This window comes from Pleuronectes platessa, chromosome 11, assembly GCF_947347685.1.
Source record: "Pleuronectes platessa chromosome 11, fPlePla1.1, whole genome shotgun sequence".
Classification (NCBI taxonomy): Eukaryota; Metazoa; Chordata; class Actinopteri; order Pleuronectiformes; family Pleuronectidae; genus Pleuronectes; species Pleuronectes platessa.
Window position 1 is genome coordinate 25068817 of NC_070636.1, and position 16417 is coordinate 25085233.

The window sequence follows — 16417 nt, forward strand, 5'->3', positions numbered from 1 at the left end:
CATGCCAAGCTCTTGGCGCAATTCTCCCTTGCTGTGGTACCCCGTTTGTAGGTGTGCATAACAATGGCTGCTGCTCATCACCTCCGCCTAAGCTCTCCTTTGTGGACACTTGATTTCTGACCTAGACAATTCTTTGACTTTTCACAATTTCATAAGGCTCAGTCATAAAGCAAAGCCTGCCAAAAATAGATTCAACTCATGTTTGTTCCTCTCCACGGAAGTCTTTAGTAAAAGGCGAAAGACTTGTGCGTTATGAAGAGGAACCAGAGTCAGCATGGCCCTCTGTTCGAGAGCAGCGGAGGAGCCTCTCGGTCACAGTCACCACCTACGCGGTGGGCCTCTCTTTGCTTTCCGCATGTCAGATTCTAGTATACAACATTCCCACCACGCCCCCATCTGCCAACCAAAATTATACAAGTCTTTATTTGCTCCTGCCCTGACTAGTGATTGGCTTTTAAGCCTTTTTAAGCGATACATCCCTGAACCACTTACATTGGGTCCAAAAAGCTGACTCTGCTTTCTCACCAAGTCTCCCAGAGGATCTTGAGTGAAAACAGTTTCAGTTTTTGACAAACGCTTCTGATTCAATTTGGAATCCAGTTGAAGCTCATTGTGACCCCTTGCAGAGTCATGCATGATCACTTCACAAGGCAGTGAGTCATCAGAGCGGTTTTGCACACTTGTCAAACTCTGCCAGGCTATTCCCTCAGTTTCATTTACCCAGTGTAGAATTCACCTTTAAAACTCCACAATTGTTTGAGTGTTTGCTTTTCTACAAGGTAAGAACAGAGTGCACCGTTCCCAGCCGCACTGCAATGCTAGGTCGATGCGTGGAGAGAAGGGAGCAAGCTCCAAATTTCTGCTCCTCTTGCCAAAAATCTGCTTAATATGTAGTCCTCATATAGAGGACATATCAGATATTAAACTGATAAGAACAGATACTACACTTGATCTTAGCCAAAAGGCCGAGAAGCGATAATCCACGAGTGTTGGATGTCCACGCCAAGCTCTTGGCGCAATTCTCCCTTGCTGTGGTACCCCGTTTGTAGGTGTGCATAACAATGGCTGCTGCTCATCACCTCCGCCTAAGCTCTCCTTTGTGGACACTTGATTTCTGACCTAGACAATTCTTTGACTTTTCACAATTTCATAAGGCTCAGCCATAAAGCAAAGCCTGCCAAAAATAGATTCAACTCATGTTTGTTCCTCTCCACGGAAGTCTTTAGTAAAAGGCGAAAGACTTGTGCGTTATGAAGAGAAACCAGAGTCAGCATGGCCCTCTGTTCGAGAGCAGCGGAGGAGCCTCTCGGTCACAGTCACCACCTACGCGGTGGGCCTCTCTTTGCTTTCCGCATGTCAGATTCTAGTATACAACATTCCCACCACGCCCCCATCTGCCAACCAAAATTATACAAGTCTTTATTTGCTCCTGCCCTGACTAGTGATTGGCTTTTAAGCCTTTTTAAGCGATACATCCCTGAACCACTTTAATTGGGTCCAAAAAGCTGACTCTGCTTTCTCACCAAGTCTCCCAGAGGATCTTGAGTGAAAACAGTTTCAGTTTTTGACAAACGCTTCTGATTCAATTTGGAATCCAGTTCAAGCTCATTGTGACCCCTTGCAGAGTCATGCATGATCACTTCACAAGGCAGTGAGTCATCAGAGCGGTTTTGCACACTTGTCAAACTCTGCCAGGCTATTCCCTCAGTTTCATTGACCCAGTGTAGAATTCACCTTTAAAACTCCACAATTGTTTGAGTGTTTGCTTTTCTACAAGGTAAGAACAGAGTGCACCGTTCCCAGCGGCACTGCAATGCTAGGTCGATGCGTGGAGAGAAGGGAGCAAGCATCAAATTTCTGCTCCTCTTGCCAAAAATTTGCTTAATATGTAGACCTCATATAGAGGACATATCAGATATTAAACTGATAAGAACAGATACTACACTTGATCTTAGCCAAAAGGCCGAGAAGCGATAATCCACAAGTGTTGGATGTCCACGCCAAGCTCTTGGCGCAATTCTCCCTTGCTGTGGTACCCCGTTTGTAGGTGTGCATAACAATGGCTGCTGCTCATCACCTCCGCCTAAGCTCTCCTTTGTGGACACTTGATTTCTGACCTAGACAATTCTTTGACTTTTCACAATTTCATAAGGCTCAGCCATAAAGCAAAGCCTGCCAAAAATAGATTCAACTCATGTTTGTTCCTCTCCACGGAAGTCTTTAGTAAAAGGCGAAAGACTTGTGCGTTATGAAGAGAAACCAGAGTCAGCATGGCCCTCTGTTCGAGAGCAGCGGAGGAGCCTCTCGGTCACAGTCACCACCTACGCGGTGGGCCTCTCTTTGCTTTCCGCATGTCAGATTCTAGTATACAACATTCCCACCACGCCCGCATCTGCCAACCAAAATTATACAAGTCTTTATTTGCTCCTGCCCTGACTAGGGATTGGCTTTTAAGCCTTTTTAAGCGATACATCCCTGAACCACTTACATTGGGTCCAAAAAGCTGACTCTGCTTTCTCACCAAGTCTCCCAGAGGATCTTGAGTGAAAACAGTTTCAGTTTTTGACAAACGCTTCTGATTCAATTTGGAATCCAGTTGAAGCTCATTGTGACCCCTTGCAGAGTCATGCATGATCACTTCACAAGGCAGTGAGTCATCAGAGCGGTTTTGCACACTTGTCAAACTCTGCCAGGCTATTCCCTCAGTTTCATTGACCCAGTGTAGAATTCACCTTTAAAACTCCACAATTGTTTGAGTGTTTGCTTTTCTACAAGGTAAGAACAGAGTGCACCGTTCCCAGCGGCACTGCAATGCTATGTCGATGCTTGGAGAGAAGGGAGCAAGCTCCAAATTTCTGCTCCTCTTGCCAAAAATCTGCTTAATATGTAGTCCTCACATAGAGGACATATCAGATATTAAACTGATAAGAACAGATACTACACTTGATCTTAGCCAAAAGGCCGAGAAGCGATAATCCACAAGTGTTGGATGTCCACGCCAAGCTCTTGGCGCAATTCTCCCTTGCTGTGGTACCCTGTTTGTAGGTGTGCATAACAATGGCTGCTGCTCATCACCTCCGCCTAAGCTCTCCTTTGTGGACACTTGATTTCTGACCTAGACAATTCTTTGACTTTTCACAATTTCATAAGGCTCAGCCATAAAGCAAAGCCTGCCAAAAATAGATTCAACTCATGTTTGTTCCTCTCCACGGAAGTCTTTAGTAAAAGGCGAAAGACTTGTGCGTTATGAAGAGAAACCAGAGTCAGCATGGCCCTCTGTTCGAGAGCAGTGAAGGAGCCTCTCGGTCACAGTCACCACCTACGCGGTGGGCCTCTCTTTGCTTTCCGCATGTCAGATTCTAGTATACAACATTCCCACCACGCCCCCATCTGCCAACCAAAATTATACAAGTCTTTATTTGCTCCTGCCCTGACTAGTGATTGGCTTTTAAGCCTTTTTAAGCGATACATCCCTGAACCACTTACATTGGGTCCAAAAAGCTGACTCTGCTTTCTCACCAAGTCTCCCAGAGGATCTTGAGTGAAAACCAGTTTCAGTTTTTGACAAACGCTTCTGATTCAATTTGGAATCCAGTTGAAGCTCATTGTGACCCCGTGCAGAGTCATGCATGATCACTTCACAAGGCAGTGAGTCATCAGAGCGGTTTTGCACACTTGTCAAACTCTGCTAGGCCATTCCCTCAGTTTCATTGACCCAGTGTAGAATTCACCTTTAAAACTCCACAATTGTTTGAGTGTTTGCTTTTCTACAAGGTAAGAACAGAGTGCACCGTTCCCAGCAGCACTGCAATGCTAGGTCGATGCGTGGAGAGAAGGGAGCAAGCTCCAAATTTCTGCTCCTCTTGCCAAAAATCTGCTTAATATGTAGTCCTCATATTGAGGACATATCAGATATTAAACTGATAAGAACAGATACTACACTTGATCTTAGCCAAAAGGCCGAGAAGCGATAATCCACAAGTGTTGGATGTCCACGCCAAGCTCTTGGCGCAATTCTCCCTTGCTGTGGTACCCCGTTTGTAGGTGTGCATAACAATGGCTGCTGCTCATCACCTCCGCCTAAGCTCTCCTTTGTGGACACTTGATTTCTGACCTAGACAATTCTTTGACTTTTCACAATTTCATAAGGCTCAGCCATAAAGCAAAGCCTGCCAAAAATAGATTCAACTCATGTTTGTTCCTCTCCACGGAAGTCTTTAGTAAAAGGCGAAAGACTTGTGCGTTATGAAGAGAAACCAGAGTCAGCATGGCCCTCTGTTCGAGAGCAGCGGAGGAGCCTCTCGGTCACAGTCACCACCTACGCGGTGGGCCTCTCTTTGCTTTCCGCATGTCAGATTCTAGTATACAACATTCCCACCACGCCCCCATCTGCCAACCAAAATTATACAAGTCTTTATTTGCTCCTGCCCTGACTAGTGATTGGCTTTTAAGCCTTTTTAAGCGATACATCCCTGAACCACTTACATTGGGTCCAAAAAGCTGACTCTGCTTTCTCACCAAGTCTCCCAGAGGATCTTGAGTGAAAACCAGTTTCAGTTTTTGACAAACGCTTCTGATTCAATTTGGAATCCAGTTGAAGCTCATTGTGACCCCGTGCAGAGTCATGCATGATCACTTCACAAGGCAGTGAGTCATCAGAGCGGTTTTGCACACTTGTCAAACTCTGCCAGGCCATTGCCTCAGTTTCATTGACCCAGTGTAGAATTCACCTTTAAAACTCCACAATTGTTTGAGTGTTTGCTTTTCTACAAGGTAAGAACAGAGTGCACCGTTCCCAGCGGCACTGCAATGCTAGGTCGATGCGTGGAGAGAAGGGAGCAAGCTCCAAATTTCTGCTCCTCTTGCCAAAAATCTGCTTAATATGTAGTCCTCATATAGAGGACATATCAGATATTAAACTGATAAGAACAGATACTACACTTGATCTTAGCCAAAAGGCCGAGAAGCGATAATCCACAAGTGTTGGATGTCCATGCCAAGCTCTTGGCGCAATTCTCCCTTGCTGTGGTACCCCGTTTGTAGGTGTGCATAACAATGGCTGCTGCTCATCACCTCCGCCTAAGCTCTCCTTTGTGGACACTTGATTTCTGACCTAGACAATTCTTTGACTTTTCACAATTTCATAAGGCTCAGCCATAAAGCAAAGCCTGCCAAAAATAGATTCAACTCATGTTTGTTCCTCTCCACGGAAGTCTTTAGTAAAAGGCGAAAGACTTGTGCGTTATGAAGAGAAACCAGAGTCAGCATGGCCCTCTGTTCGAGAGCAGCGGAGGAGCCTCTCGGTCACAGTCACCACCTACGCGGTGGGCCTCTCTTTGCTTTCCGCATGTCAGATTCTAGTATACAACATTCCCACCACGCCCCCATCTGCCAACCAAAATTATACAAGTCTTTATTTGCTCCTGCCCTGACTAGTGATTGGCTTTTAAGCCTTTTTAAGCGATACATCCCTGAACCACTTACATTGGGTCCAAAAAGCTGACTCTGCTTTCTCACCAAGTCTCCCAGAGGATCTTGAGTGAAAACCAGTTTCAGTTTTTGACAAACGCTTCTGATTCAATTTGGAATCCAGTTGAAGCTCATTGTGACCCCGTGCAGAGTCATGCATGATCACTTCACAAGGCAGTGAGTCATCAGAGCGGTTTTGCACACTTGTCAAACTCTGCCAGGCCATTGCCTCAGTTTCATTGACCCAGTGTAGAATTCACCTTTAAAACTCCACAATTGTTTGAGTGTTTGCTTTTCTACAAGGTAAGAACAGAGTGCACCGTTCCCAGCGGCACTGCAATGCTAGGTCGATGCGTGGAGAGAAGGGAGCAAGCTCCAAATTTCTGCTCCTCTTGCCAAAAATCTGCTTAATATGTAGTCCTCATATAGAGGACATATCAGATATTAAACTGATAAGAACAGATACTACACTTGATCTTAGCCAAAAGGCCGAGAAGCGATAATCCACAAGTGTTGGATGTCCACGCCAAGCTCTTGGCGCAATTCTCCCTTGCTGTGGTACCCCGTTTGTAGGTGTGCATAACAATGGCTGCTGCTCATCACCTCCGCCTAAGCTCTTTGTGGACACTTGATTTCTGACCTAGACAATTCTTTGACTTTTCACAATTTCATAAGGCTCAGCCATAAAGCAAAGCCTGCCAAAAATAGATTCAACTCATGTTTGTTCCTCTCCACGGAAGTCTTTAGTAAAAGGCGAAAGACTTGTGCGTTATGAAGAGAAACCAGAGTCAGCATGGCCCTCTGTTCGAGAGCAGCGGAGGAGCCTCTCGGTCACAGTCACCACCTACGCGGTGGGCCTCTCTTTGCTTTCCGCATGTCAGATTCTAGTATACAACATTCCCACCACGCCCCCATCTGCCAACCAAAATTATACAAGTCTTTATTTGCTCCTGCCCTGACTAGTGATTGGCTTTTAAGCCTTTTTAAGCGATACATCCCTGAACCACTTACATTGGGTCCAAAAAGCTGACTCTGCTTTCTCACCAAGTCTCCCAGAGGATCTTGAGTGAAAACCAGTTTCAGTTTTTGACAAACGCTTCTGATTCAATTTGGAATCCAGTTGAAGCTCATTGTGACCCCGTGCAGAGTCATGCATGATCACTTCACAAGGCAGTGAGTCATCAGAGCGGTTTTGCACACTTGTCAAACTCTGCCAGGCCATTGCCTCAGTTTCATTGACCCAGTGTAGAATTCACCTTTAAAACTCCACAATTGTTTGAGTGTTTGCTTTTCTACAAGGTAAGAACAGAGTGCACCGTTCCCAGCGGCACTGCAATGCTAGGTCGATGCGTGGAGAGAAGGGAGCAAGCTCCAAATTTCTGCTCCTCTTGCCAAAAATCTGCTTAATATGTAGTCCTCATATAGAGGACATATCAGATATTAAACTGATAAGAACAGATACTACACTTGATCTTAGCCAAAAGGCCGAGAAGCGATAATCCACGAGTGTTGGATGTCCACGCCAAGCTCTTGGCGCAATTCTCCCTTGCTGTGGTACCCCGTTTGTAGGTGTGCATAACAATGGCTGCTGCTCATCACCTCCGCCTAAGCTCTCCTTTGTGGACACTTGATTTCTGACCTAGACAATTCTTTGACTTTTCACAATTTCATAAGGCTCAGCCATAAAGCAAAGCCTGCCAAAAATAGATTCAACTCATGTTTGTTCCTCTCCACGGAAGTCTTTAGTAAAAGGCGAAAGACTTGTGCGTTATGAAGAGAAACCAGAGTCAGCATGGCCCTCTGTTCGAGAGCAGCGGAGGAGCCTCTCGGTCACAGTCACCACCTACGCGGTGGGCCTCTCTTTGCTTTCCGCATGTCAGATTCTAGTATACAACATTCCCACCACGCCCCCATCTGCCAACCAAAATTATACAAGTCTTTATTTGCTCCTGCCCTGACTAGTGATTGGCTTTTAAGCCTTTTTAAGCGATACATCCCTGAACCACTTACATTGGGTCCAAAAAGCTGACTCTGCTTTCTCACCAAGTCTCCCAGAGGATCTTGAGTGAAAACCAGTTTCAGTTTTTGACAAACGCTTCTGATTCAATTTGGAATCCAGTTGAAGCTCATTGTGACCCCGTGCAGAGTCATGCATGATCACTTCACAAGGCGGTGAGTCATCAGAGCGGTTTTGCACACTTGTCAAACTCTGCCAGGCCATTCCCTCAGTTTCATTGACCCAGTGTAGAATTCACCTTTAAAACTCCACAATTGTTTGAGTGTTTGCTTTTCTACAAGGTAAGAACAGAGTGCACCGTTCCCAGCGGCACTGCAATGCTAGGTCGATGCGTGGAGAGAAGGGAGCAAGCTCCAACTTTCTGCTCCTCTTGCCAAAAATCTGCTTAATATGTAGTCCTCATATAGAGGACATATCAGATATTAAACTGATAAGAACAGATACTACACTTGATCTTAGCCAAAAGGCCGAGAAGCGATAATCCACAAGTGTTGGATGTCCACGCCAAGCTCTTGGCGCAATTCTCCCTTGCTGTGGTACCCCGTTTGTAGGTGTGCATAACAATGGCTGCTGCTCATCACCTCCGCCTAAGCTCTTTGTGGACACTTGATTTCTGACCTAGACAATTCTTTGACTTGTCACAATTTCATAAGGCTCAGCCATAAAGCAAAGCCTGCCAAAAATAGATTCAACTCATGTTTGTTCCTCTCCACGGAAGTCTTTAGTAAAAGGCGAAAGACTTGTGCGTTATGAAGAGAAACCAGAGTCAGCATGGCCCTCTGTTCGAGAGCAGTGAAGGAGCCTCTCGGTCACAGTCACCACCTACGCGGTGGGCCTCTCTTTGCTTTCCGCATGTCAGATTCTAGTATACAACATTCCCACCACGCCCCCATCTGCCAACCAAAATTATACAAGTCTTTATTTGCTCCTGCCCTGACTAGTGATTGGCTTTTAAGCCTTTTTAAGCGATACATCCCTGAACCACTTACATTGGGTCCAAAAAGCTGACTCTGCTTTCTCACCAAGTCTCCCAGAGGATCTTGAGTGAAAACCAGTTTCAGTTTTTGACAAACGCTTCTGATTCAATTTGGAATCCAGTTGAAGCTCATTGTGACCCCGTGCAGAGTCATGCATGATCACTTCACAAGGCAGTGAGTCATCAGAGCGGTTTTGCACACTTGTCAAACTCTGCTAGGCCATTCCCTCAGTTTCAATGACCCAGTGTAGAATTCACCTTTAAAACTCCACAATTGTTTGAGTGTTTGCTTTTCTACAAGGTAAGAACAGAGTGCACCGTTCCCAGCAGCACTGCAATGCTAGGTCGATGCGTGGAGAGAAGGGAGCAAGCGCCAAATTTCTGCTCCTCTTGCCAAAAATCTGCTTAATATGTAGTCCTCATATAGAGGACATATCAGATATTAAACTGATAAGAACAGATACTACACTTGATCTTAGCCAAAAGGCCGAGAAGCGATAATCCACAAGTGTTGGATGTCCACGCCAAGCTCTTGGCGCAATTCTCCCTTGCTGTGGTACCCCGTTTGTAGGTGTGCATAACAATGGCTGCTGCTCATCACCTCCGCCTAAGCTCTTTGTGGACACTTGATTTCTGACCTAGACAATTCTTTGACTTTTCACAATTTCATAAGGCTCAGCCATAAAGCAAAGCCTGCCAAAAATAGATTCAACTCATGTTTGTTCCTCTCCACGGAAGTCTTTAGTAAAAGGCGAAAGACTTGTGCGTTATGAAGAGAAACCAGAGTCAGCATGGCCCTCTGTTCGAGAGCAGCGGAGGAGCCTCTCGGTCACAGTCACCACCTACGCGGTGGGCCTCTCTTTGCTCTCCGCATGTCAGATTCTAGTATACAACATTCCCACCACGCCCCCATCTGCCAACCAAAATTATACAAGTCTTTATTTGCTCCTGCCCTGACTAGTGATTGGCTTTTAAGCCTTTTTAAGCGATACATCCCTGAACCACTTACATTGGGTCCAAAAAGCTGACTCTGCTTTCTCACCAAGTCTCCCAGAGGATCTTGAGTGAAAACCAGTTTCAGTTTTTGACAAACGCTTCTGATTCAATTTGGAATCCAGTTGAAGCTCATTGTGACCCCGTGCAGAGTCATGCATGATCACTTCACAAGGCAGTGAGTCATCAGAGCGGTTTTGCACACTTGTCAAACTCTGCCAGGCCATTGCCTCAGTTTCATTGACCCAGTGTAGAATTCACCTTTAAAACTCCACAATTGTTTGAGTGTTTGCTTTTCTACAAGGTAAGAACAGAGTGCACCGTTCCCAGCGGCACTGCAATGCTAGGTCGATGCGTGGAGAGAAGGGAGCAAGCTCCAAATTTCTGCTCCTCTTGCCAAAAATCTGCTTAATATGTAGTCCTCATATAGAGGACATATCAGATATTAAACTGATAAGAACAGATACTACACTTGATCTTAGCCAAAAGGCCGAGAAGCGATAATCCACAAGTGTTGGATGTCCACGCCAAGCTCTTGGCGCAATTCTCCCTTGCTGTGGTACCCCGTTTGTAGGTGTGCATAACAATGGCTGCTGCTCATCACCTCCGCCTAAGCTCTTTGTGGACACTTGATTTCTGACCTAGACAATTCTTTGACTTTTCACAATTTCATAAGGCTCAGCCATAAAGCAAAGCCTGCCAAAAATAGATTCAACTCATGTTTGTTCCTCTCCACGGAAGTCTTTAGTAAAAGGCGAAAGACTTGTGCGTTATGAAGAGAAACCAGAGTCAGCATGGCCCTCTGTTCGAGAGCAGTGAAGGAGCCTCTCGGTCACAGTCACCACCTACGCGGTGGGCCTCTCTTTGCTTTCCGCATGTCAGATTCTAGTATACAACATTCCCACCACGCCCCCATCTGCCAACCAAAATTATACAAGTCTTTATTTGCTCCTGCCCTGACTAGTGATTGGCTTTTAAGCCTTTTTAAGCGATACATCCCTGAACCACTTACATTGGGTCCAAAAAGCTGACTCTGCTTTCTCACCAAGTCTCCCAGAGGATCTTGAGTGAAAACCAGTTTCAGTTTTTGACAAACGCTTCTGATTCAATTTGGAATCCAGTTGAAGCTCATTGTGACCCCGTGCAGAGTCATGCATGATCACTTCACAAGGCAGTGAGTCATCAGAGCGGTTTTGCACACTTGTCAAACTCTGCTAGGCCATTCCCTCAGTTTCATTGACCCAGTGTAGAATTCACCTTTAAAACTCCACAATTGTTTGAGTGTTTGCTTTTCTACAAGGTAAGAACAGAGTGCACCGTTCCCAGCAGCACTGCAATGCTAGGTCGATGCGTGGAGAGAAGGGAGCAAGCTCCAAATTTCTGCTCCTCTTGCCAAAAATCTGCTTAATATGTAGTCCTCATATAGAGGACATATCAGATATTAAACTGATAAGAACAGATACTACACTTGATCTTAGCCAAAAGGCCGAGAAGCGATAATCCACAAGTGTTGGATGTCCATGCCAAGCTCTTGGCGCAATTCTCCCTTGCTGTGGTACCCCGTTTGTAGGTGTGCATAACAATGGCTGCTGCTCATCACCTCCGCCTAAGCTCTCCTTTGTGGACACTTGATTTCTGACCTAGACAATTCTTTGACTTTTCACAATTTCATAAGGCTCAGCCATAAAGCAAAGCCTGCCAAAAATAGATTCAACTCATGTTTGTTCCTCTCCACGGAAGTCTTTAGTAAAAGGCGAAAGACTTGTGCGTTATGAAGAGAAACCAGAGTCAGCATAGCCCTCTGTTCGAGAGCAGCGGAGGAGCCTCTCGGTCACAGTCACCACCTACGCGGTGGGCCTCTCTTTGCTTTCCGCATGTCAGATTCTAGTATACAACATTCCCACCACGCCCCCATCTGCCAACCAAAATTATACAAGTCTTTATTTGCTCCTGCCCTGACTAGTGATTGGCTTTTAAGCCTTTTTAAGCGATACATCCCTGAACCACTTACATTGGGTCCAAAAAGCTGACTCTGCTTTCTCACCAAGTCTCCCAGAGGATCTTGAGTGAAAACCAGTTTCAGTTTTTGACAAACGCTTCTGATTCAATTTGGAATCCAGTTGAAGCTCATTGTGACCCCGTGCAGAGTCATGCATGATCACTTCACAAGGCAGTGAGTCATCAGAGCGGTTTTGCACACTTGTCAAACTCTGCTAGGCCATTCCCTCAGTTTCATTGACCCAGTGTAGAATTCACCTTTAAAACTCCACAATTGTTTGAGTGTTTGCTTTTCTACAAGGTAAGAACAGAGTGCACCGTTCCCAGCAGCACTGCAATGCTAGGTCGATGCGTGGAGAGAAGGGAGCAAGCTCCAAATTTCTGCTCCTCTTGCCAAAAATCTGCTTAATATGTAGTCCTCATATAGAGGACATATCAGATATTAAACTGATAAGAACAGATACTACACTTGATCTTAGCCAAAAGGCCGAGAAGCGATAATCCACAAGTGTTGGATGTCCATGCCAAGCTCTTGGCGCAATTCTCCCTTGCTGTGGTACCCCGTTTGTAGGTGTGCATAACAATGGCTGCTGCTCATCACCTCCGCCTAAGCTCTCCTTTGTGGACACTTGATTTCTGACCTAGACAATTCTTTGACTTTTCACAATTTCATAAGGCTCAGTCATAAAGCAAAGCCTGCCAAAAATAGATTCAACTCATGTTTGTTCCTCTCCACGGAAGTCTTTAGTAAAAGGCGAAAGACTTGTGCGTTATGAAGAGGAACCAGAGTCAGCATGGCCCTCTGTTCGAGAGCAGCGGAGGAGCCTCTCGGTCACAGTCACCACCTACGCGGTGGGCCTCTCTTTGCTTTCCGCATGTCAGATTCTAGTATACAACATTCCCACCACGCCCCCATCTGCCAACCAAAATTATACAAGTCTTTATTTGCTCCTGCCCTGACTAGTGATTGGCTTTTAAGCCTTTTTAAGCGATACATCCCTGAACCACTTACATTGGGTCCAAAAAGCTGACTCTGCTTTCTCACCAAGTCTCCCAGAGGATCTTGAGTGAAAACAGTTTCAGTTTTTGACAAACGCTTCTGATTCAATTTGGAATCCAGTTGAAGCTCATTGTGACCCCTTGCAGAGTCATGCATGATCACTTCACAAGGCAGTGAGTCATCAGAGCGGTTTTGCACACTTGTCAAACTCTGCCAGGCTATTCCCTCAGTTTCATTTACCCAGTGTAGAATTCACCTTTAAAACTCCACAATTGTTTGAGTGTTTGCTTTTCTACAAGGTAAGAACAGAGTGCACCGTTCCCAGCGGCACTGCAATGCTAGGTCGATGCGTGGAGAGAAGGGAGCAAGCTCCAACTTTCTGCTCCTCTTGCCAAAAATCTGCTTAATATGTAGTCCTCATATAGAGGACATATCAGATATTAAACTGATAAGAACAGATACTACACTTGATCTTAGCCAAAAGGCCGAGAAGCGATAATCCACAAGTGTTGGATGTCCACGCCAAGCTCTTGGCGCAATTCTCCCTTGCTGTGGTACCCCGTTTGTAGGTGTGCATAACAATGGCTGCTGCTCATCACCTCCGCCTAAGCTCTTTGTGGACACTTGATTTCTGACCTAGACAATTCTTTGACTTTTCACAATTTCATAAGGCTCAGCCATAAAGCAAAGCCTGCCAAAAATAGATTCAACTCATGTTTGTTCCTCTCCACGGAAGTCTTTAGTAAAAGGCGAAAGACTTGTGCGTTATGAAGAGAAACCAGAGTCAGCATGGCCCTCTGTTCGAGAGCAGTGAAGGAGCCTCTCGGTCACAGTCACCACCTACGCGGTGGGCCTCTCTTTGCTTTCCGCATGTCAGATTCTAGTATACAACATTCCCACCACGCCCCCATCTGCCAACCAAAATTATACAAGTCTTTATTTGCTCCTGCCCTGACTAGTGATTGGCTTTTAAGCCTTTTTAAGCGATACATCCCTGAACCACTTACATTGGGTCCAAAAAGCTGACTCTGCTTTCTCACCAAGTCTCCCAGAGGATCTTGAGTGAAAACCAGTTTCAGTTTTTGACAAACGCTTCTGATTCAATTTGGAATCCAGTTGAAGCTCATTGTGACCCCGTGCAGAGTCATGCATGATCACTTCACAAGGCAGTGAGTCATCAGAGCGGTTTTGCACACTTGTCAAACTCTGCTAGGCCATTCCCTCAGTTTCAATGACCCAGTGTAGAATTCACCTTTAAAACTCCACAATTGTTTGAGTGTTTGCTTTTCTACAAGGTAAGAACAGAGTGCACCGTTCCCAGCAGCACTGCAATGCTAGGTCGATGCGTGGAGAGAAGGGAGCAAGCGCCAAATTTCTGCTCCTCTTGCCAAAAATCTGCTTAATATGTAGTCCTCATATAGAGGACATATCAGATATTAAACTGATAAGAACAGATACTACACTTGATCTTAGCCAAAAGGCCGAGAAGCGATAATCCACAAGTGTTGGATGTCCACGCCAAGCTCTTGGCGCAATTCTCCCTTGCTGTGGTACCCCGTTTGTAGGTGTGCATAACAATGGCTGCTGCTCATCACCTCCGCCTAAGCTCTCCTTTGTGGACACTTGATTTCTGACCTAGACAATTCTTTGACTTTTCACAATTTCATAAGGCTCAGCCATAAAGCAAAGCCTGCCAAAAATAGATTCAACTCATGTTTGTTCCTCTCCACGGAAGTCTTTAGTAAAAGGCGAAAGACTTGTGCGTTATGAAGAGAAACCAGAGTCAGCATGGCCCTCTGTTCGAGAGCAGCGGAGGAGCCTCTCGGTCACAGTCACCACCTACGCGGTGGGCCTCTCTTTGCTTTCCGCATGTCAGATTCTAGTATACAACATTCCCACCACGCCCCCATCTGCCAACCAAAATTATACAAGTCTTTATTTGCTCCTGCCCTGACTAGTGATTGGCTTTTAAGCCTTTTTAAGCGATACATCCCTGAACCACTTACATTGGGTCCAAAAAGCTGACTCTGCTTTCTCACCAAGTCTCCCAGAGGATCTTGAGTGAAAACAGTTTCAGTTTTTGACAAACGCTTCTGATTCAATTTGGAATCCAGTTGAAGCTCATTGTGACCCCTTGCAGAGTCATGCATGATCACTTCACAAGGCAGTGAGTCATCAGAGCGGTTTTGCACACTTGTCAAACTCTGCCAGGCTATTCCCTCAGTTTCATTGACCCAGTGTAGAATTCACCTTTAAAACTCCACAATTGTTTGAGTGTTTGCTTTTCTACAAGGTAAGAACAGAGTGCACCGTTCCCAGCGGCACTGCAATGCTAGGTCGATGCGTGGAGAGAAGGGAGCAAGCATCAAATTTCTGCTCCTCTTGCCAAAAATCTGCTTAATATGTAGACCTCATATAGAGGACATATCAGATATTAAACTGATAAGAACAGATACTACACTTGATCTTAGCCAAAAGGCCGAGAAGCGATAATCCACAAGTGTTGGATGTCCACGCCAAGCTCTTGGCGCAATTCTCCCTTGCTGTGGTACCCCGTTTGTAGGTGTGCATAACAATGGCTGCTGCTCATCACCTCCGCCTAAGCTCTCCTTTGTGGACACTTGATTTCTGACCTAGACAATTCTTTGACTTTTCACAATTTCATAAGGCTCAGCCATAAAGCAAAGCCTGCCAAAAATAGATTCAACTCATGTTTGTTCCTCTCCACGGAAGTCTTTAGTAAAAGGCGAAAGACTTGTGCGTTATGAAGAGAAACCAGAGTCAGCATGGCCCTCTGTTCGAGAGCAGCGGAGGAGCCTCTCGGTCACAGTCACCACCTACGCGGTGGGCCTCTCTTTGCTTTCCGCATGTCAGATTCTAGTATACAACATTCCCACCACGCCCGCATCTGCCAACCAAAATTATACAAGTCTTTATTTGCTCCTGCCCTGACTAGGGATTGGCTTTTAAGCCTTTTTAAGCGATACATCCCTGAACCACTTACATTGGGTCCAAAAAGCTGACTCTGCTTTCTCACCAAGTCTCCCAGAGGATCTTGAGTGAAAACAGTTTCAGTTTTTGACAAACGCTTCTGATTCAATTTGGAATCCAGTTGAAGCTCATTGTGACCCCTTGCAGAGTCATGCATGATCACTTCACAAGGCAGTGAGTCATCAGAGCGGTTTTGCACACTTGTCAAACTCTGCCAGGCTATTCCCTCAGTTTCATTTACCCAGTGTAGAATTCACCTTTAAAACTCCACAATTGTTTGAGTGTTTGCTTTTCTACAAGGTAAGAACAGAGTGCACCGTTCCCAGCGGCACTGCAATGCTAGGTCGATGCTTGGAGAGAAGGGAGCAAGCTCCAAATTTCTGCTCCTCTTGCCAAAAATCTGCTTAATATGTAGTCCTCATATAGAGGACATATCAGATATTAAACTGATAAGAACAGATACTACACTTGATCTTAGCCAAAAGGCCGAGAAGCGATAATCCACAAGTGTTGGATGTCCACGCCAAGCTCTTGGCGCAATTCTCCCTTGCTGTGGTACCCCGTTTGTAGGTGTGCATAACAATGGCTGCTGCTCATCACCTCCGCCTAAGCTCTCCTTTGTGGACACTTGATTTCTGACCTAGACAATTCTTTGACTTTTCACAATTTCATAAGGCTCAGCCATAAAGCAAAGCCTGCCAAAAATAGATTCAACTCATGTTTGTTCCTCTCCACGGAAGTCTTTAGTAAAAGGCGAAAGACTTGTGCGTTATGAAGAGAAACCAGAGTCAGCATGGCCCTCTGTTCGAGAGCAGTGAAGGAGCCTCTCGGTCACAGTCACCACCTACGCGGTGGGCCTCTCTTTGCTTTCCGCGTGTCAGATTCTAGTATACAACATTCCCACCACGCCCCCATCTGCCAACCAAAATTATACAAGTCTTTATTTGCTCCTGCCCTGACTAGTGATTGGCTT

The 16417-nt window shown here is 45.6% G+C and overlaps 33 non-coding genes across 33 annotated transcripts; all 33 read right to left on the bottom strand.

Moving 5' to 3' along the window:
* Window positions 1-159: 159 nt before the first annotated feature.
* LOC128452341 (U5 spliceosomal RNA) lies at window positions 160-272 on the bottom strand. The gene has a single exon (XR_008340838.1). It is a non-coding gene; the product is annotated as a U5 spliceosomal RNA (small nuclear RNA).
* Window positions 273-785: 513 nt separating this feature from the next.
* On the bottom strand, window positions 786-977 carry LOC128451842 (U2 spliceosomal RNA). Its single transcript, XR_008340369.1, has one exon. It is a non-coding gene; the product is annotated as a U2 spliceosomal RNA (small nuclear RNA).
* A 180-nt stretch (window positions 978-1157) lies between these two features.
* On the bottom strand, window positions 1158-1270 carry LOC128452166 (U5 spliceosomal RNA). The gene has a single exon (XR_008340670.1). It is a non-coding gene; the product is annotated as a U5 spliceosomal RNA (small nuclear RNA).
* A 513-nt stretch (window positions 1271-1783) lies between these two features.
* On the bottom strand, window positions 1784-1975 carry LOC128451946 (U2 spliceosomal RNA). The gene has a single exon (XR_008340467.1). It is a non-coding gene; the product is annotated as a U2 spliceosomal RNA (small nuclear RNA).
* A 180-nt stretch (window positions 1976-2155) lies between these two features.
* Window positions 2156-2268, bottom strand: LOC128452330 (U5 spliceosomal RNA). Its single transcript, XR_008340828.1, has one exon. It is a non-coding gene; the product is annotated as a U5 spliceosomal RNA (small nuclear RNA).
* Window positions 2269-2781: 513 nt separating this feature from the next.
* On the bottom strand, window positions 2782-2973 carry LOC128451916 (U2 spliceosomal RNA). Its single transcript, XR_008340438.1, has one exon. It is a non-coding gene; the product is annotated as a U2 spliceosomal RNA (small nuclear RNA).
* A 180-nt stretch (window positions 2974-3153) lies between these two features.
* LOC128452167 (U5 spliceosomal RNA) lies at window positions 3154-3266 on the bottom strand. The gene has a single exon (XR_008340671.1). It is a non-coding gene; the product is annotated as a U5 spliceosomal RNA (small nuclear RNA).
* Window positions 3267-3780: 514 nt separating this feature from the next.
* Window positions 3781-3972, bottom strand: LOC128452847 (U2 spliceosomal RNA). The gene has a single exon (XR_008341329.1). It is a non-coding gene; the product is annotated as a U2 spliceosomal RNA (small nuclear RNA).
* A 180-nt stretch (window positions 3973-4152) lies between these two features.
* On the bottom strand, window positions 4153-4265 carry LOC128452168 (U5 spliceosomal RNA). Its single transcript, XR_008340672.1, has one exon. It is a non-coding gene; the product is annotated as a U5 spliceosomal RNA (small nuclear RNA).
* Window positions 4266-4779: 514 nt separating this feature from the next.
* Window positions 4780-4971, bottom strand: LOC128452942 (U2 spliceosomal RNA). Its single transcript, XR_008341420.1, has one exon. It is a non-coding gene; the product is annotated as a U2 spliceosomal RNA (small nuclear RNA).
* Window positions 4972-5151: 180 nt separating this feature from the next.
* LOC128452169 (U5 spliceosomal RNA) lies at window positions 5152-5264 on the bottom strand. The gene has a single exon (XR_008340673.1). It is a non-coding gene; the product is annotated as a U5 spliceosomal RNA (small nuclear RNA).
* A 514-nt stretch (window positions 5265-5778) lies between these two features.
* LOC128452943 (U2 spliceosomal RNA) lies at window positions 5779-5970 on the bottom strand. Its single transcript, XR_008341421.1, has one exon. It is a non-coding gene; the product is annotated as a U2 spliceosomal RNA (small nuclear RNA).
* Window positions 5971-6147: 177 nt separating this feature from the next.
* LOC128452170 (U5 spliceosomal RNA) lies at window positions 6148-6260 on the bottom strand. Its single transcript, XR_008340674.1, has one exon. It is a non-coding gene; the product is annotated as a U5 spliceosomal RNA (small nuclear RNA).
* A 514-nt stretch (window positions 6261-6774) lies between these two features.
* On the bottom strand, window positions 6775-6966 carry LOC128452944 (U2 spliceosomal RNA). The gene has a single exon (XR_008341422.1). It is a non-coding gene; the product is annotated as a U2 spliceosomal RNA (small nuclear RNA).
* A 180-nt stretch (window positions 6967-7146) lies between these two features.
* LOC128452171 (U5 spliceosomal RNA) lies at window positions 7147-7259 on the bottom strand. Its single transcript, XR_008340675.1, has one exon. It is a non-coding gene; the product is annotated as a U5 spliceosomal RNA (small nuclear RNA).
* Window positions 7260-7773: 514 nt separating this feature from the next.
* Window positions 7774-7965, bottom strand: LOC128451814 (U2 spliceosomal RNA). Its single transcript, XR_008340343.1, has one exon. It is a non-coding gene; the product is annotated as a U2 spliceosomal RNA (small nuclear RNA).
* A 177-nt stretch (window positions 7966-8142) lies between these two features.
* On the bottom strand, window positions 8143-8255 carry LOC128452172 (U5 spliceosomal RNA). Its single transcript, XR_008340676.1, has one exon. It is a non-coding gene; the product is annotated as a U5 spliceosomal RNA (small nuclear RNA).
* A 514-nt stretch (window positions 8256-8769) lies between these two features.
* LOC128451904 (U2 spliceosomal RNA) lies at window positions 8770-8961 on the bottom strand. The gene has a single exon (XR_008340427.1). It is a non-coding gene; the product is annotated as a U2 spliceosomal RNA (small nuclear RNA).
* A 177-nt stretch (window positions 8962-9138) lies between these two features.
* LOC128452173 (U5 spliceosomal RNA) lies at window positions 9139-9251 on the bottom strand. Its single transcript, XR_008340677.1, has one exon. It is a non-coding gene; the product is annotated as a U5 spliceosomal RNA (small nuclear RNA).
* Window positions 9252-9765: 514 nt separating this feature from the next.
* On the bottom strand, window positions 9766-9957 carry LOC128452945 (U2 spliceosomal RNA). Its single transcript, XR_008341423.1, has one exon. It is a non-coding gene; the product is annotated as a U2 spliceosomal RNA (small nuclear RNA).
* A 177-nt stretch (window positions 9958-10134) lies between these two features.
* LOC128452174 (U5 spliceosomal RNA) lies at window positions 10135-10247 on the bottom strand. Its single transcript, XR_008340678.1, has one exon. It is a non-coding gene; the product is annotated as a U5 spliceosomal RNA (small nuclear RNA).
* Window positions 10248-10761: 514 nt separating this feature from the next.
* Window positions 10762-10953, bottom strand: LOC128451755 (U2 spliceosomal RNA). Its single transcript, XR_008340287.1, has one exon. It is a non-coding gene; the product is annotated as a U2 spliceosomal RNA (small nuclear RNA).
* Window positions 10954-11133: 180 nt separating this feature from the next.
* On the bottom strand, window positions 11134-11246 carry LOC128452176 (U5 spliceosomal RNA). Its single transcript, XR_008340680.1, has one exon. It is a non-coding gene; the product is annotated as a U5 spliceosomal RNA (small nuclear RNA).
* A 514-nt stretch (window positions 11247-11760) lies between these two features.
* Window positions 11761-11952, bottom strand: LOC128451756 (U2 spliceosomal RNA). Its single transcript, XR_008340288.1, has one exon. It is a non-coding gene; the product is annotated as a U2 spliceosomal RNA (small nuclear RNA).
* A 180-nt stretch (window positions 11953-12132) lies between these two features.
* On the bottom strand, window positions 12133-12245 carry LOC128452342 (U5 spliceosomal RNA). Its single transcript, XR_008340839.1, has one exon. It is a non-coding gene; the product is annotated as a U5 spliceosomal RNA (small nuclear RNA).
* A 513-nt stretch (window positions 12246-12758) lies between these two features.
* On the bottom strand, window positions 12759-12950 carry LOC128451816 (U2 spliceosomal RNA). Its single transcript, XR_008340344.1, has one exon. It is a non-coding gene; the product is annotated as a U2 spliceosomal RNA (small nuclear RNA).
* Window positions 12951-13127: 177 nt separating this feature from the next.
* LOC128452177 (U5 spliceosomal RNA) lies at window positions 13128-13240 on the bottom strand. The gene has a single exon (XR_008340681.1). It is a non-coding gene; the product is annotated as a U5 spliceosomal RNA (small nuclear RNA).
* Window positions 13241-13754: 514 nt separating this feature from the next.
* LOC128451905 (U2 spliceosomal RNA) lies at window positions 13755-13946 on the bottom strand. The gene has a single exon (XR_008340428.1). It is a non-coding gene; the product is annotated as a U2 spliceosomal RNA (small nuclear RNA).
* A 180-nt stretch (window positions 13947-14126) lies between these two features.
* Window positions 14127-14239, bottom strand: LOC128452178 (U5 spliceosomal RNA). The gene has a single exon (XR_008340682.1). It is a non-coding gene; the product is annotated as a U5 spliceosomal RNA (small nuclear RNA).
* A 513-nt stretch (window positions 14240-14752) lies between these two features.
* On the bottom strand, window positions 14753-14944 carry LOC128451951 (U2 spliceosomal RNA). The gene has a single exon (XR_008340471.1). It is a non-coding gene; the product is annotated as a U2 spliceosomal RNA (small nuclear RNA).
* A 180-nt stretch (window positions 14945-15124) lies between these two features.
* LOC128452179 (U5 spliceosomal RNA) lies at window positions 15125-15237 on the bottom strand. Its single transcript, XR_008340683.1, has one exon. It is a non-coding gene; the product is annotated as a U5 spliceosomal RNA (small nuclear RNA).
* Window positions 15238-15750: 513 nt separating this feature from the next.
* LOC128451800 (U2 spliceosomal RNA) lies at window positions 15751-15942 on the bottom strand. The gene has a single exon (XR_008340329.1). It is a non-coding gene; the product is annotated as a U2 spliceosomal RNA (small nuclear RNA).
* Window positions 15943-16122: 180 nt separating this feature from the next.
* On the bottom strand, window positions 16123-16235 carry LOC128452180 (U5 spliceosomal RNA). The gene has a single exon (XR_008340684.1). It is a non-coding gene; the product is annotated as a U5 spliceosomal RNA (small nuclear RNA).
* Window positions 16236-16417: the final 182 nt, after the last annotated feature.